This window comes from Pogoniulus pusillus, chromosome 12 (assembly GCF_015220805.1).
Source record: "Pogoniulus pusillus isolate bPogPus1 chromosome 12, bPogPus1.pri, whole genome shotgun sequence".
Classification (NCBI taxonomy): domain Eukaryota; kingdom Metazoa; phylum Chordata; class Aves; order Piciformes; family Lybiidae; genus Pogoniulus; species Pogoniulus pusillus.
This window is the reverse complement of record NC_087275.1, coordinates 7,452,244-7,468,562: the sequence shown is the minus strand read 5'-3', so window position 1 is coordinate 7,468,562 and position 16,319 is coordinate 7,452,244. Positions and strand designations below refer to the sequence as shown.

The 16,319-nt window shown below is 41.0% G+C and overlaps 1 protein-coding gene across 1 annotated transcript in view; it reads right to left on the bottom strand.

Moving 5' to 3' along the window:
• Window positions 1–16,319, bottom strand: part of ROBO1 (roundabout guidance receptor 1) — an 861,053-nt gene that overhangs the window by 679,374 nt on the left and 165,360 nt on the right. The window lies entirely within an intron of this gene.

The following is a 16,319-nucleotide window of genomic DNA, read 5'->3' as shown; positions in this document are numbered from 1 at the left end:
CAGTGACATTCAGAATATGATTAAATGATTGCAAGGACAAAAAAAACAATAAAGTCATTTACACTTTGAATTTACAGTATTTTAATAGTAATATGCTGGAGGGAAAGAAGGTGTTTTAATTACTACTTACTAGGGTATGGTACTGATATAAATTTCTCAGCAGTCTTTTCTGATACCCTTTTATCTTCTTAAAGAGCCATTTCTACTCCCAAATTAGAAAAAAATCCACTCATATCTTCCTCGCTTTTTTTTTTTACCCTCTCGTTTTTTTGGTTCCCATTACACCCTTTAGTGGTGTGTTTGTCTGCTGCTTCTTTCTGGGCAGCTCTTCCTCCCCCATCCCTTTCATGTTCATTCTCATGCTGAATAAGCAGGGACAACCTTCAGTTTATGCCACTGCTGTTCTCTTCTCTCCCTACAGGATTATCAGTAGAATTCAGGCTGCAAACATTTAAGAAACAGTATGCATGTGTGTTACTAGAGGTAAGAGGTTAACTCCAGTAGTTCACAGCAGTAAATTGTTAATTTTGGGGGAATCAGCTAATACAAGCTGACAATAGGGCCGGTTTAGTATTGTGCTTTAAATGTTCTCAGCACTATGGGATAAAGGCTGCTGTGGCATTAAAAAAAAAAAAAAAAGAAAGAAAAAAAAAGATGCCTACAAATGTAATCTCTTCCAGGAGGCACTGAAGGGAGAACAAGGACAGAGAAAATACACAAAAAACATTCTGTATGCTCCTCTGATATGCAGTCACTGGACGATGTATGTGTTGCATGAGAAGGGAGAAAAAAAAACTAGGCTAAGTAAGCTTGTTGGCATGGCTTCTTTTCTGTCACCTGCTTCATGATAAACCACTCTGTTGCTCTGAACTGAGGGCAAAATATTCCCTTCCCTTCTTTTGTCTTATACTCCTTTAGAGTTATGTCAGGTTAGCTCCAAATTCCCTGCAAAATACAGGCTGTATGTTTAAACACACTGATCACAATATTGCAGAAAGGTTAGAGAGGTGGCCTTGCTGAGGGGCATTTGCTCCTTCCAACAGCAAAAAATGTTCCCTTTTGCTGGACAAGAGCACAGAAATCTATTATTTTAGCATTATGAAAATGAATATAAAAATATTTTTAAGCCTACTGCAAGATAGAAATAGTTGGGGTTTTTTAAAATGTATTTTCCTCCACTCCATAGTGGTAATTATGCAATAATTTAGGGTTTTTTTGGTTGGGTTTTTTTTTTTTTTTTTTTTTTTTTTTGAATGGGGACAACTGTTAAGATACATACATTAATTTTTTTTTTTAATTCAAAATGACAAAGCAATAGTGTATGCAAAAATGCAGCCACAAAGGAGTTGAGATTACTGCATGGCAAACACATCATCTCTTCTTTTTGAGATGCAAATTTCCACATGAAATGTAAAAATTGTCTGCAGCTGCCTAGAAAAATAACAGAGCTATGTTGTTCCATCTCAATACACAGTCAAACACACCCATCAGAGGTTTTACTACTGCATAAATAATGTATACATACTTGACAGTTCTGTAGAGGTGTGTTGATTTTGACTTTAAAACAAATAATCTAGTTTATCTGTGAAGAATATAAATATGACCAGATGCTGAGAAGTTAGCATGAGAAGAATGGGTGCAAAGTGTTATAAAATTCAGACTGCATGAGTTACTTTTGGATGTCTGAACCTTTGTAAAATCAATCAACTTTTAACAGCTGCAAGAATACATTCACAGAGACCTGACTTATGGGATAAGGATCTTCTGCACTAGCAGTAGGCAGTTCTCCTTTATAACTTGAAAGCACACCAAATTAAAAAAATAAGCATTCTAACCTTGATTTTTACATTGCAGATTTTTCCATTTGATCATAATTTGCTTCAAATGATCAAATAAAAATTAAAAGGTCAAACGAGCAATGTTTTGTAACATAAGTTAATTTCACTTCTATAAAGTTAGCTTCTAACATTATAAGGTGCATCTGACAGAAGACAAAATAAATCGTTGGGGGTTTGCTTCATGTGCACACAAAATCTATAAATAGAAGCAGACAGGTTCATACTTTCCAGAAAGTAGAAAAAGCCTCACTCAAAGTCTGTGGATTACAGTTCAAAGGTGAACTGTGGCAGGGCTGTAAGATACTGTGATGCTGTTTGGATTGGAGCTGAAGAAGCTCTTTGAAGACAAGCAGTCCAGTTACTGAAGGGAAGACAGAAACTTGTGGTATGCTTGAACAAGGAAAGTGCATAAAAAATGAAATTACTAGTATCATAAATTAATAATTAAATCAGTGCTCCTATTCTTATCACAAGATGCTCCTTGGGTCATAATTCATAACCAATGGAGAATTTATGAAAAATTGGTTAAACATCTTAATGAGTTGATAAATGCAGATAAATTCAGATACGGTATTACAAGTGCATAAGGAAGATGAGAGGCACCATGGAAAAACGATGCAGTCTTTAAGCATTTTAGGGAATGATTTTATGCATTTCCACTACATCTGTGAATTTTTGTAATACTTCAGCATGTGACAGAATTTCAGATTTTTAAATAGAAAATGAGACTACCTAAGGATAAAGAAAAGATTTTTCACTAACTGTCAATTAGTGTAACTTCACCTAAGTGAAAGAGTATGGAATAGATTTCACTGCTTCTGAATCTGATCCTCATTAACATAAAATCTTGCAAATTACATCTTTTGTTTTAGTAGCTTTGTATTTATTTCTCCTGGATTTTTCCTCTGTATCTCTTCCAGACTGCTTTATTCTCCCATCATTTTCTTTCCCTCTCAGCATAGTTGGGATAACACTGCTGCGGACTCTTCCCACTACACCCATTCTTATACATAACATTCCACCATAATTTCTTGCATGTGATTTACTTGCACTGTGCAGATAATCTTCTATTCAAGAACTAGCACAGCTTAGTTTCCCAGACAAAACCTATTCTGGTTTCTAGTATGCCCAGTGCCTTTCCATCAGTTCACCATAGCCAATATTGTTTTCCTCAGATGACATACTTTAAATTTCTGATAATGCTTGGCTTGGTGTCCCGTCCCCTCCCCATATTACTCCTGGTTAGAATTTCACATAAATGTGTAAATAAGCTAATAATAATAACAACAAATTATTATTATTATTATTATTAAAAGAAAACCACCATCAACCAACACACACACACCCCAAAGACTTGAAAAAAAACCAACCCAACAGAAAAAGTAACCAGACAGTTAAGAACTTACTGGCAAAAAAAGAATGGCTGTGCAAGATTTAAAGAAGCTGTTATGAATCACTCTCTTAACCAGAAACCTTACTAAACACAAGATGAAATTAGCTGTACAATTTAAAAATTTATTTAATTGGTATTTTTGGAGTTTGTTTCAGAGTTTAATAGGGGTGTCTTTCATAGTATCACAGTATCACCAAGGTTGGAAGAGACCTCACAGATCATCAAGTCCAACCCTTTACCACAGAGCTCAAGGCTAGACCATGGCACCAAGTGCCACGTCCAAACCTGCCTTGAACAGCTCCAGGGACGGCGACTCCACCACCTCCCCGGGCAGCCCATTCCAGTGTCCAATGACTCTCTCAGTGAAGAACTTTCTCCTCACCTCCAGCCTAAATCTCCCCTGGAGCAGCCTGAGGCTGTGACCTCTTGTTCTGGCACTGGCCACCTGAGAGAAGAGAGCAACCTCCCCCTGGCCACAACCACCCTTCAGGTAGTTGTGGACAGCAATGAGGTCACCCCTGAGCCTCCTCTTCTCCAGGCTAAACAATCCCAGCTCCCTCAGCCTCTCCTCGTAGGGCTTGTGCCCGAGGCCTCTCACCAGCCTCGTCGCCCTTCTCTGGACACGCTCAAGCATCATCAACATAGAAACTGTGCTGTACTGTAACTTCCAGTTAAATAAACTCTCACACCATCCTGAGACAGAAGAAATCTAACAGAAAGCTTCTGCCTTGCAAGATCTGAAATAAGACAAATTATTTTCCAGTTTTAAAAGCTCATCTAATCAACTAGTTATTCAGAAGTCAATTGCAACACAAATACAGGATAGAGCAATCCAAAGTAAACAGTCTGGAAAAAGTAAACAATCTGGGGGCAAATTATCCAATTCTCCGGGTGACTGTAGTAAGAGATACACTGTAAGGAATGTCTGGATTCACTCACGATTTCTTCTTAACTAAACAAAAGAGAATCTAAAATCATAGGGTTGTAATAAAGGTTTTTACAGCCCTATGAAGGGGGAAATGTTAGCCGTGACAACGACTGGTTAATTTACGGTTCTGAAGACCAATTGACTTAGAATGTAAAAAAACCCATAATTCGTATTGAGTCATCTGTCATTTCTGTTACATTTGTTTGACACTAACAAATAAACAGTCTTATTTTAAAATGTTTGTTTCGGTTTTTTTTGGGTCCTAAAAGCAGAATTAGCAGCAGTTGCAATTCGTGACGTTACACACTAGATGGCAGAACAAGGCCGCAGCTGAGCTCGCCTGCGTGCTCGGTGCACGCCCGACGGAAGGGTGCGAGGATGGCAGGTGCTGTACCTCGCCTGGCTTTGCCAGTGGAACTGTCAGTGGCTGCGGAAAAATGCTCCCCATACATTACACATGCTGTTTTCCTTCCCTGACAAAGAAACTCGAGCGGTGTCACTCGGACGACCCCTACGGCTCTCCCCTCTGTGCCTCAGCACTAAGGGTTCAGGGCTTCCCGGGGCGGCTGCGGAAACACGGCCGCGGAGTCAGGATCGCTGTGAAACCAAATCCGGCAGACTTAAAAGGGCTGCGTGCTGCAGCTGAAAACGATCAGGATCTGAACATAGGGTTGAGACTGCAGTGCAGAGCAAAGAAAAAGATACCTCTTTCAGACTTGTCAAAGAATTTAGTAAGACACAGAGAAACAATACTAGAGCACAAAGCACTCCCTCTTCTAAAAAACCAAAATTCCCCTTCCATAAACAATATCAACTGAATTAAGTGTTTAACAGAAATTAAAAGATGAGCAGATACACTGATGCATGAAAATGCAACAAGCAAACACACCTAAACAAAGTCATAAAGGCAAAGTATGATTCTGTTGACTCCAAAAGCAATTACAATACAGTTTTGTTCATGACCAGTAGACTCCTGTATCCCACCATATCTTTGGTGACTCCCTCAGTGGAGTAGCTCACATTTTGGGTAAGTGGAAAACAACATGGGTTGGATGAGATTTTAGGTACAGCTGCACCCAAGCAGTGCTGGGTGTGATTTGCTGCTAACAGCACTAGTGTTGTATTTCAAGATCGGATGGCAAATAGCACTGAGGCTGTGCTGCAAGTCTACCTTTAATTCTTATGTAGTAAACATCATCTGTGGCAATCAAAAGCTTTGCATGAGAGCAGCGATACACTCATTACAGCCCACCTATGTTGAGTGCAGTATGTGCAAACATCATCCCTTATCCTAAGCCCTGTCTTGGACGCATTGTATTTCTTCATACCCCTATCGCCCTGTTTTAGAAGCTTCAGTATTCCTGGTTTTGGCAGAGCTCTCCTCTGCAGCCCCTTAGGAGGTTTCAGAATGTGAACTACATGAAAATAAAAGGCAGAAATATCACAAACTGAGGCAACAAATGGTCAGGGAGGGCTACTGAGCTGCTGCTTCAGGGAAGGCAGAGCAGCTGGTCAGAGCTCTCCCTTCTCACACAATACTGCTCCTGGCACTGCTGGGGACAGAATGAACATCCGGGCGGCTCAAATGAGACTCACTCAAATGCGTTTCAAAAATCAAAGGGAATGGCTTGGGCAACCATTACCATTTGTAATCAGCTATGTAATTCATATTGCTTTATTTCAGGCTTGTAATATCATATGGAACATTTCGGGCTTTATGCCGAATGATAAACTGGAGATTGTTGCTTTGGGAGGATGAAATGGTGTTGTCTCCTAAGAATCAACATATAAGCATGGAGGGGGTGGAAGGGAGAAGGAGAAGAAGGTGAGGTGGAGGAACAGAGAAAAAAGTCCTCCTCCATAGATGCCACTTACTGGCTGTTCCTTTGTTCCTGTTTTGCCTCATTCTTAAAATGGCACATTTAGCTGGAGTTGAGCAGTAATTTCCACACAAATGGGTAGAAACAGTGAGAATATGGCTGGCCTGCCAACTCCCCTTTGGGCCACTGTGCCACTCTCACTGCAGTGGCAGGGTCTGTTCCTGCAGTCTCTTGTTCCCCAGTTCCCTCAGCAGCCTCAACGGGCAGAAACATGAACGAACTCCAAAATTACTGAAAAAGGATCAAAGGAGAAACTGAAAAAAAAAAAAAAAAGCTTGTTTTCTTTTTCCTAACAGATACTTTGGTAATGCACAGGGATAATTTCACCAAAAAAACAGTATCATAGTGAGGTAATAAGAATTTCCTTTCAAACTTGTCCACACCTGGGCTCCATAAGCCTCTATGTCTAGGGTTTGATAATGCTCAGCTTAAACTAGGCAGTGCAAGCTTACCTCTCATATACTTTAAAATCAGAAGAAGGGATAAATGTTGTTTTCTCATCCCTAGTCATAAATATAAAAATGTCAAAGTACAAATATATAATGGAGATTTATTTCTTTCCTCTTTCCCTGGGATTAATTAACTGTGTATCAACTGAAATCAGCCAAGCTAGTGCAGAAGTACTACAAAGGGAAGGAAACTCAAAATCTTTATAATCAAGTAAGTTTTGGATAGCTCAATTATTTTAAGTTTTAGCTTTCCTATGCCTCATCTTATGCACAAAGATCTTTGCTTATACACCCAGGAATCCATCTCACTGGTTTCTTTCAACCCTTTCTTTACTAACATATACCACTGCACAGACTCTGTGATGAAGGTAATTTCACAGCATCTCGCATTGCTCCCAGCTGTTTCAGAAACCTTACACTCTTTTTCACCCGATAAGAACAAATCTACTCATTTTCTCCTCAGTATCCAGTCTCTTTCAAGCAGTTGCCAAGTTGCTACTATATCATAATTACTCAGTAGTTCAAGAAAAAAAACAACAATGCATGAATATATATATTTGTGTAGTGGCTTCAACCACATAATATTCCCTGCTATCAGAATAAAGAACAAAGCTGGGTTTTCTGTTTGAGTCTGAGTAACTCAGATGAACCAAAATACAACTCCATCTACTTATCAGAGCAAAAGCTGCTGGGAACACTTTAATGCCCACAGTTTTACTCACATATATACATCTGCTGAGTTCAAGAGGCTTCACACACCCTCTTTCATATTCAGAAATATCATCTCTCTAGCATGTTGATTGGACTAAAAATACCAATACCTAAGAAGAGGCTAGGAAGACCTGTTCTCCAGCTGTAATACAAAAGTCATGGAACAAAAAAATGTAACTGACAGTAGGTGGCATATTTCTATCCTCTGGAATAATTTATGTCAAAAGTCAAAGAAGCCACTGTGCTTACTGACACAACACAGAAATGCTGCTGAAAGCTTACATGACATAGAAAAATTGGACAAATTAATGGACAATCCTCTGCCCTTGCTAAGGACTACTAAACCAAAAGATAGTATCTTGCTTGGGAAATCCCATGGAGTGTTTTAGGGAGGTGAGCTTTCCTTATTCTCACATTGTCTGTATATTTGCTGTTAACAGTTTTGGATTTGAGACATCAAGTTAGACCACTGATTGATCCTGTGATAGCCTTTTCTACACTCTTGTTAAGCTTCAGCATATTTTGATGAGTGACATGTTAACCTACATCCATTATTTTAATGATTGGTATAGAATTTGGTTAAAGAAACACAATTTTACATGTGTTTATTTTAAAGAAAAGATTTCATTAATAATGCCTCTGCAGAATGCTGTCCCCAGTTATTCAGTCTAGCAAAATCGTTAGTTTTGACTGGCTTTCCTGCATTTTTCTGTGTATTTTCACTCAGACTGGAGCAAAGTCCTAACTAAATAGAATTACTGCTGAACACAGTTAATGTTTTAACCATGGGTAAAAAATATGTCATCCTCACTAACAGTGAGCATAACCAGAAACAGCTTTTGGTTTCATTAAACTAAATAAGACCTCTTGGACCGTAAAATATTATTTAAACTGATTAAGCATAGCAGAATCAGTGTATGAGTTAGTTCATATTATTTCTGAACATGGAAAGAATAACTTTAGCTGTAATTTACCACTGAAAGCTGATAGCTGTTTCTGATTTGAAAGAAATAATGTTGCTAGTTACAGGAGCTTTGCTGTTTTATTTTGAAAGGAAACACCTTGACATTGGTAGTTACAGAAATTGCCTACAGCTTTGTAAAACATTTCAGGCCCAATTAAACTTCTAGAACAGCCTCTATAAATAAATGCAATAAAAATCCAATCCCTTGGAAAAACTTGTATATTAGTCCCTGACAGAGGAATTTGAACCCTCAGAGTCTCCAGTGCTGCTCATGATAAACAATGGCTTAAACCCCACAAGCAATACTGGGGCAGGCAGGCAACAGCAAAACACAATGGGTGGCAAAAGCCAAAGCTCTGCAAACAGCAATATCCACTGTATTTTGCTCAGGTAGGCATATAAACAATAGCATCTTACACTGACATTGTAGGCTGACATGCCTAGAGTACCAGAATATAGTCCTCTGCAATCCCTTCAAGTGATGTAATTTCAAGTAGAAATCTGGAGAACATCACGGAGACTTACTCATTTTATATCTTAACTACCTTAGCAAGGTTTGTAAGAGAATGCTTTAGAAACTATCTGCACACTTTAGGTTTCATAATTTTTATGCAAATTAGAAATTGCTAAGAATGGCTTTACTGTGAAAGTAAAAAGTACAGCATTATTCTACCTATATACCTTCGGTAAAAGTTGAGAAAATGAGTACAGCTTAATTTGGAAAAGTCTATGGCTAAAATCACTCAGCATAGGCTTAACAACTTTGGCTGGTTGACCTACACCATTTGCCTCCTTGGATGATATGCTGGTTGACCTACACCATTTGCCTCCTTGGATGGATATCCAGCCACAGCCCTACACCACTTGGCCCTGTCACCTATTCAAAGCCACACATCCCTTGCTCTGCATATTAGCAAGAGGTCTTTGCCACTTTGGCTAGCCAGTCATCCAGAGCCCTCTGTGACTTGTCAAAGCATACCAGACAATTACATGGTCTGACTAAAATCAAAGGATACAGGATCCAGAACAACCCAAAGGGAGATTAAAACAGTGTTTATAAAAAGGAGACAGTAGGGGAAAAGTGCAGTACCTCTCTGTCATCCTGCCAAACCATGCTACCTCAGTAGCACTGCACAGGAGCAGGCAGAGCTTCGGGGCCCCTTTACATCCCCCAGAAGCCCTGGATTACACGATCACCCCACTCCCCTCTCCAGCCCGCACTGCCCAGGGCAGGGGCTCTTTGTCAAGTGTGAGCAGACCCAGGCCCACTCCAGAATCTGCTTGTCACAAAGCAGCTCACAATCACCAACCAGCCAACCTGAAGGCACCTGTGGCAGGGGCCCCACATATTTCCAGAACCAAATGGGATTTAAAAGATAAATGTGGGCTGCCATAATGTCCAGAGAAAGTGATGGGCTGAAATAAAACAACAATAAAACCCACATAGAGAAGCCACTGCCCAGAGGAATGTCAGTCACTGCAGCATCTGGCTGTGGCACACACCAGGCTGGTGGTGCTCCCTGCAATGAGCCATGAAGAGAACTCTGGTGGGACTGCTTTGCCAGGCCACAGCTGTGTGCTGTTTGGCACCTCTGGCCAGCCAGAAGCCTGTTGTGCCACTGCCCAGACGGTCGGTCAAAGCCCTGCACCACTGACAGGCTACAAGCCAGACTCATGTACCACAACGCCAGACACAGTCCTACATGATTTTGGCCAGCCAGCCAGTCAGAACCTACACCACTTGGCCCTGCTAGACAGCCAGAGCCCCACACCACCTCCTCTGGCTGGCTTGGCAGCCACAGACCACTCTGGGAGGCAGGCTGGCCCAGCACCGTTTGGCCCTCACGAGACAGCCAGGGCCCTTCGCCATGTTGTCTTCCTGGGCAGCTACAGCCCCGGCGGCCCTGGCCAGCCAGAGACACAGCCCCCTGGCTGACTCAAGTCAGCAGAAGTGGAGCCCTCAACACCCTAACCAGAGATTAAATCATTACTTATAAAATGAGACAGTAGGGGAAAGAGGCAGCACCTACCTTTCGTCCTGCCCGGTGTCCTGTGGCTCCCTGAGGCCCTGTGGCGGGTCGCTGTGGCACCGAGCTGTGTCAGCAGCACTGCACAGGAGCAGGCAGAGCTTCGAGGCCCCTTTGCATGCCCCAGAAGCCCTGCTACACACAGCTGCACTGCCCCCTCCCCAGGCCACACTGCCCAGGGCAGGGACTCCTTTCTCCTTGTCAGCAGCCCCAGCCCCATTGCAGAACCTGCGTGTCACAAAGCAGCTCGCACAGGCCCTCAGGAGAGGCTGAGGGAGCTGGATTGGTTAGCCTGGAGAAGAGGAGGCTCAGGGGAGACCTTATTGCTGTCTACAACTACCTGAGGGGAGGTTGTGGCCAGGAGGAGGTTGCTCTCTTCTCTCAGGTGGCCAGCACCAGAACAAGAGGACACAGCCTCAGGCTGCGCCAGGGGAAATTTAGGCTGGAGGTGAGGAGAAAGTTCTTCACTGAGAGAGTCATTGGACACTGGAATGGGCTGCCCGGGGAGGTGGTGGAGTCGCCGTCCCTGGAGCTGTTCAAGGCAGGATTGGACGTGGCACTGGTGCCATGGTCTAGCCTTGAGCTCTGTGGTAAAGGGTTGGACTTGATGATCTGTGAGGTCTCTTCCAATCCTAATAATACTGTGATACTGTGATACAATCACCAACCAGCCAACCTGAAGGCACCTGTGACAGGGGCCCCAGAAGCTCCTGGAAGCAGCTGTCCAGAGAATCCATTACATGGGATGAAAGAGGTACATGTAGGTCAGAGAAAGCAATGAGGTGATATAAAATTAAACCCACACAGAGAAGCTACTGCCCAAAGGAATGGAATGACTCGTTTCAAGGGTTTTTTAGGCTATGGAAATGCATAAAAATCCCACAAATACAGATGTACTCAGTTAGCCTGGAGAAGAGGAGGCTCAGGGGTGACCTTATTGTTGTCTACAACTACCTGAGGGGTGGTTGTGGCCAGGAGGAGGTTGCTCTCTTCTCTCAGGTGGCCAGCACCAGAATGAGAGGACACAGCCTCAAGCTACGCCAGGGGAGATTTAGGCTGGAGGTGAGGAGAAAGTTCTTCCCTGAGAGAGTCATTGGACACTGGAATGGGCTGCCCGGGGAGGTGGTGGAGTCGCCCTCCCTTGGCAAGGTTGGACGTGGCACTTGGTGCCATGGTCTAGCCTTGAGCTCTGTGGTAAAGGGTTGGACTTGATGATCTGTGAGGTCTCTTCCAGCCCTGATGATGATGATACTGTGATACTTTGAACCCTGATAACCAAATATCTGAATTTTCATGCATTCTAGGCTGAATTAATTTTCAGTAATGAAATTCTCAACATTACATAACAGTACTTCTGCCTATATCTCTATACACAAAGGGATATGTTTTCATTTCAATGCACAGAGTCATATATATAAGCACTATTAGCAGTAGTAGGTTATTATACTAACATATTTCTTCTAGTTTTACGTTATTTTTGTGAATTCATACTAGACTGAAACAAAACATAAGCATGCCAAACAAAAATATGACTGAATCACAGAAACATCCAGGTTGGAAGAGACCCTCAGGATCACCAAGTCCAACCTTGAACCCTACTCTACAAGATCCACCTTAAACCCTACCCCTAAGCACCACATCCAAACGACCCTTAAACACATCCAGGGTGGGTGACTCCACCACCTTCCTGGGCAGCTCATTCCAATCCCTGACCACTCTCTCCATGAAAAGATTTTTCCTAATGTCCAATCTAAACCTACCCAGCCTCAGCTTGAGGCCATTCCCCCTTGTTCTGCCTGCAGTCACCTGTGAGAAGAGACCAGCACCAGCCTCTCCACAGTGTCCCTTCAGGTAGCTGTAGAGAGCAATGAGGTCTCCCCTCAGCCTCCTCTTCCTCAAACTAAACAGCCCCAGCTCCCTCAGTCTCTTTGAGCGAGGAACTGCACACAAAGCCTCTCCCTCTATCTGCTATTTACTGTAAATGACATAATCACAGATTTGGCCCTTCTTACAAAGACAAGAAGAGGTCACAGCTATTCTGAGATACCTCCAATTCTCTTTGCTACCGTCTTAGTTGAGATATTAAAATGGTAGGTAGGTTCTTGAGCCATGGAGTCTTAGAGTAAAACCAGCTGATAGTGAAAAGCACTTTAAGAGAATCAGAACTACTTTCTGATTCTGGGTGGATTTAGGTATGATCCCAAATGAAAAAAAAAATAATAATTCAAAGACAGAAACAAAGTATAGACCTTGCCAAGGTATGAGGAAGAATTATTGCTCTTGAACTCCATCTCTGGAGACTTTGAAGGCCTGTCTGGATGTATTCCTGTGTTAGATAGTATCGTCCTGCTCTGGCAAAGGGCTTGGACTCGATGATCTCCTTGGGTCCATTCCAACCCCTAACATCCTGTGATCCTGTGTGAACTCTATCACATTCCCAGAGCTTGGCACTAGCACCTCAAGCTCCACATGTTTAATCTGCTCATGCCTTTTTTGCCCTGAAGTGCAGACTCACCAATCTCTCACTCAGTGGCATCTTACTGCTTCCATAATCTCACTAAAAAATAGTCAGAATATTCAAATAATAGTTGAACATAAATAATTGCATTAAGTTTGTCCCATAGCAGGGACCCAGAAGGAGGTAGATGAGAATCTAACACTGCCAATACTTCCAGTGCTGATCTTTGTTGCTGAGTTATGCAGCCCAAACTGTTTGTGAGAAATTGATGGCAGAAGCAACAGCTGTGTGCAGATCTTGAGTGTCTGTCCAACATCTGTACTACTAGGCTAATGTAACTCACATGTTGAAGGTACTCCTAGCTTTGTTCTCCTTCTCTGCCAATAAATACTTCAAAAAGCAATCATCTCATTGATGGCCATTTCTCTCTGGCAGGCAGTTTTTTAATGGATCTTCACATATTCTGAGTTGTTTAACATTTTCTTCCTAGAAAATACGCTCAGAAGCACCTGCTGCTATCCAACATAGGTGAGTCACAACTGAGCTAGAGGAAAGGACTATTTTGCTTGTCCACCTCCAGGAGAGATTACAGCTGCAAGCCAAGTAGAATCATTGCCTTGGCTTGTAAACAGCATGATGTAGCCTTCAGTTAAGACACCTTGTAAATGAGCAAAGCATTCTGCTTTTATGTTGTCTTACACATACTGGTATCGACTAAGACAAGTATACTGAAGTCAGTCTCCATACATAAAGCAATGCAATAGAAAACAGAAAAGCTCTAAATACACTGCTATTGCACCAAATAAATAAAAACACTACAAACACACAATCACCAAAATGGTTTCACCTAAACATTTTCACCAAATCAGTAAATATTCTTTCATCCACCACTAGGAAGCAGCATAACCACGTGGTTTTTTTTACAAGCTAAAAATAATAACTATTCAAGTCATACTTCTGGAACATTTAGAGTGGACCCCAAGACAAGGGAAAAAAAGGCATTTCTGCCAGATGACTATACCAACTACTCGTGACACTGAATGGCCCTGCAGCAAAGTCAAACTGGAGAGAATTCTTAACATGATGGAATAGCTTTGTGTATTTTAAGATATTTTTCTTACGATTAAGGGAGATAAACATTTACAAGCTGCCTTGCTTCCTTCTGGCACATGATTACAAAGCAAAATATAAGACAAAAAGAACAAAGTGTTCAGTTAAGGGTCTTGAAAACTTCTGGTGCCTTTGTAGAATGCTTTTACAAAGGTGTGAGCAATGAAAAAGATGACAAAGCCATCATAAAATCTAACAAAGCAAAATTTACTGGATTAGATTTTGGGTTAGGTTAGTGTGTACGAGATGCAAACACATGATAACTTGTTACCTATGTTATATTTTGTGACAGTCAGTTTCATGTCAACTTCTCTAGAAAGAAAAATTAGCAACAAAATATTTCATCTCTCTCTTTCTTTCTCTAGGGTTAATGAATCCATACTTCTCTTGACCCTTAACCCCTAAATATGTCCTAACTATTTCAGTAGTAAAAGTGTCATACTCTTTACCAAGATATAATTAAGAAGAGTCTGAAGGCTTTCCTTGCAATTCAAATACCACAGGATTACTTCCTGTGGTAATAGCACTGAATACCACAGGATTACTTCCTGTGGTAATAGCACTGTCATACTCTTTACCAAGATATAATTAAGAAGAGTCTGAAGGCTTTCCTTGCAATTCAAATACCACAGGATTACTTCCTGTGGTAATAGCACTGAATATTGACACCCCTCATTCATCAACTACTTTACAAACATCAGCTAATAAGGCAGACTTAGATGTGTTTATTTTCTTTGCCTTCTAGACTAGAAACCAAATCCAGGGAAGCGATTCATGAGTCAAATGCAGGATGTGTCAAATCCAGTAATGCTACTTTCTCTCGCATATCTTCTACCTCAAAGCATCCTATCACACCTCTTGGTATATATCCTGTTTCAAGAGATACAGTGACCGCGATAATTTCATTTCTGAGATGTTTATTACTTTCCAGAGTATTAAATGTAGCTTTACATCTTAACCAGCCTATAAAAGGATGTTTATTTTAGAGATATTTCTAAATTAAACTGTTTGATAAATATCATTCCTATCATTTCCAAATATGTTATTTGTTTTAGATTCATACATATCCTGTACTTCTCTTACATAACTTCTTGTGCTTACCTCCCTTCTCTTCTAGGCAGAAATTGATGTACAATCTTTGTACAAAATTGTATTTCTTTTCAGTCCCAAGTTTTACTCTCTAAAGACCTGTATGCCAAGTGATACTACAAGCACTTCTCTGCTCTTCTGAATCTCATATTTCTTTCTTGCACATCAAGGCATCTTACTTTTCCAATTCAATTTCAGTATTTTTTGAAGACTGCTGACTAAATCCTAGGCAAAGCATCCTGTCTGTATTTCTTCATGTAAAATGTCACTGAAATTCACATACAAACAAAGGACTGGTATATACATTACCTAGGAGAGTTTACATGACCTACTAGACAGAAGGGTCATCACTGGAAGGTAGATTATGTTGAGCTGGGTAAACAGACTCACCCACTTCTGTTTCATGCCTGTCTGTGCTATCACATAACATACACATTGCAAAATTAGCAGCCCTAATACGCTGTCTGTTATGGAAATGATTGCACTATATAAGCATTAAAGCTTTAATATTGGGTAGATCACAGTCAACAATTCTGTAAATCAACCTGACAATTGACAGAGGAGCTAGAGACCAAATAGGCCAAACATAATAAAGGAGAAGCAGAAAAAAGATAATCTGGGGGTGCAGCACAGACCTCAGTGAAGGGTGTAGAAAAAATTGCTAAGCCACAGAAAGCAAACTTCACCTAGACTTCAGATTTTATAGTTTTCTCCAAGCCTTTTGTTAAGGTTGCTGTGTGTATTTTGGAAGGAAAAATTCAGATTTTATAGTTTTCCCCAAGCCTTTTGTTAAGGTTGCTGAGTGTATTTTGGAAGGAAAAGGATAAGAGAGTCCTTTAAAAAGTTATGCATTTGAAAATTACTGCTCTGCAGTAATAATAAAACACACTCTTTAAATCAGCAGTATTGTGATTTCTTCTTCCCTAATGAACTCTCTTAAATACAGGAAACCAGATTAAAAGGCAGGATCGTGTATCATAGCAAGCAGTATAAATGATAGGGAAGAAAATACAGCCTGGCTGGCAGCATACCAGCCTTCTTGGCTACTTGTCAACTCTATGACGTGATGATCTGCTGTATGAGACTTGCCTCTTGTATCTTCTAAATGTAACTCTTATCTGATGAAGGCCTAAATAACGCCCTTTGGAGGAGACAGATTATGGATGCAGCAGTTTGCATCTCAAGTTAAATTTGACAATTAAGTGGAATCATGTGCTGTATGTTGTTATCTTTTCAGTTTTATGTAGTCTTTTCACTCCATCTTGGAACAGATTCCACAATGAACCAGAGCTTGAGAGCATGACAGTGAACCTTAGAAATACTTTCTAGAGAAGGGGACTTTGCATGAGCTGCTGCTTAAAAAAAGTAGTTAAGATAAAATGGGGGGGGGGAGAAAGGAGAGAGAGGGTAAATTAGTTTAAGAAGTAAAAAACAATGAGAAAAAAAATTAGCAAAGTCAGAAGAGGAGAAGA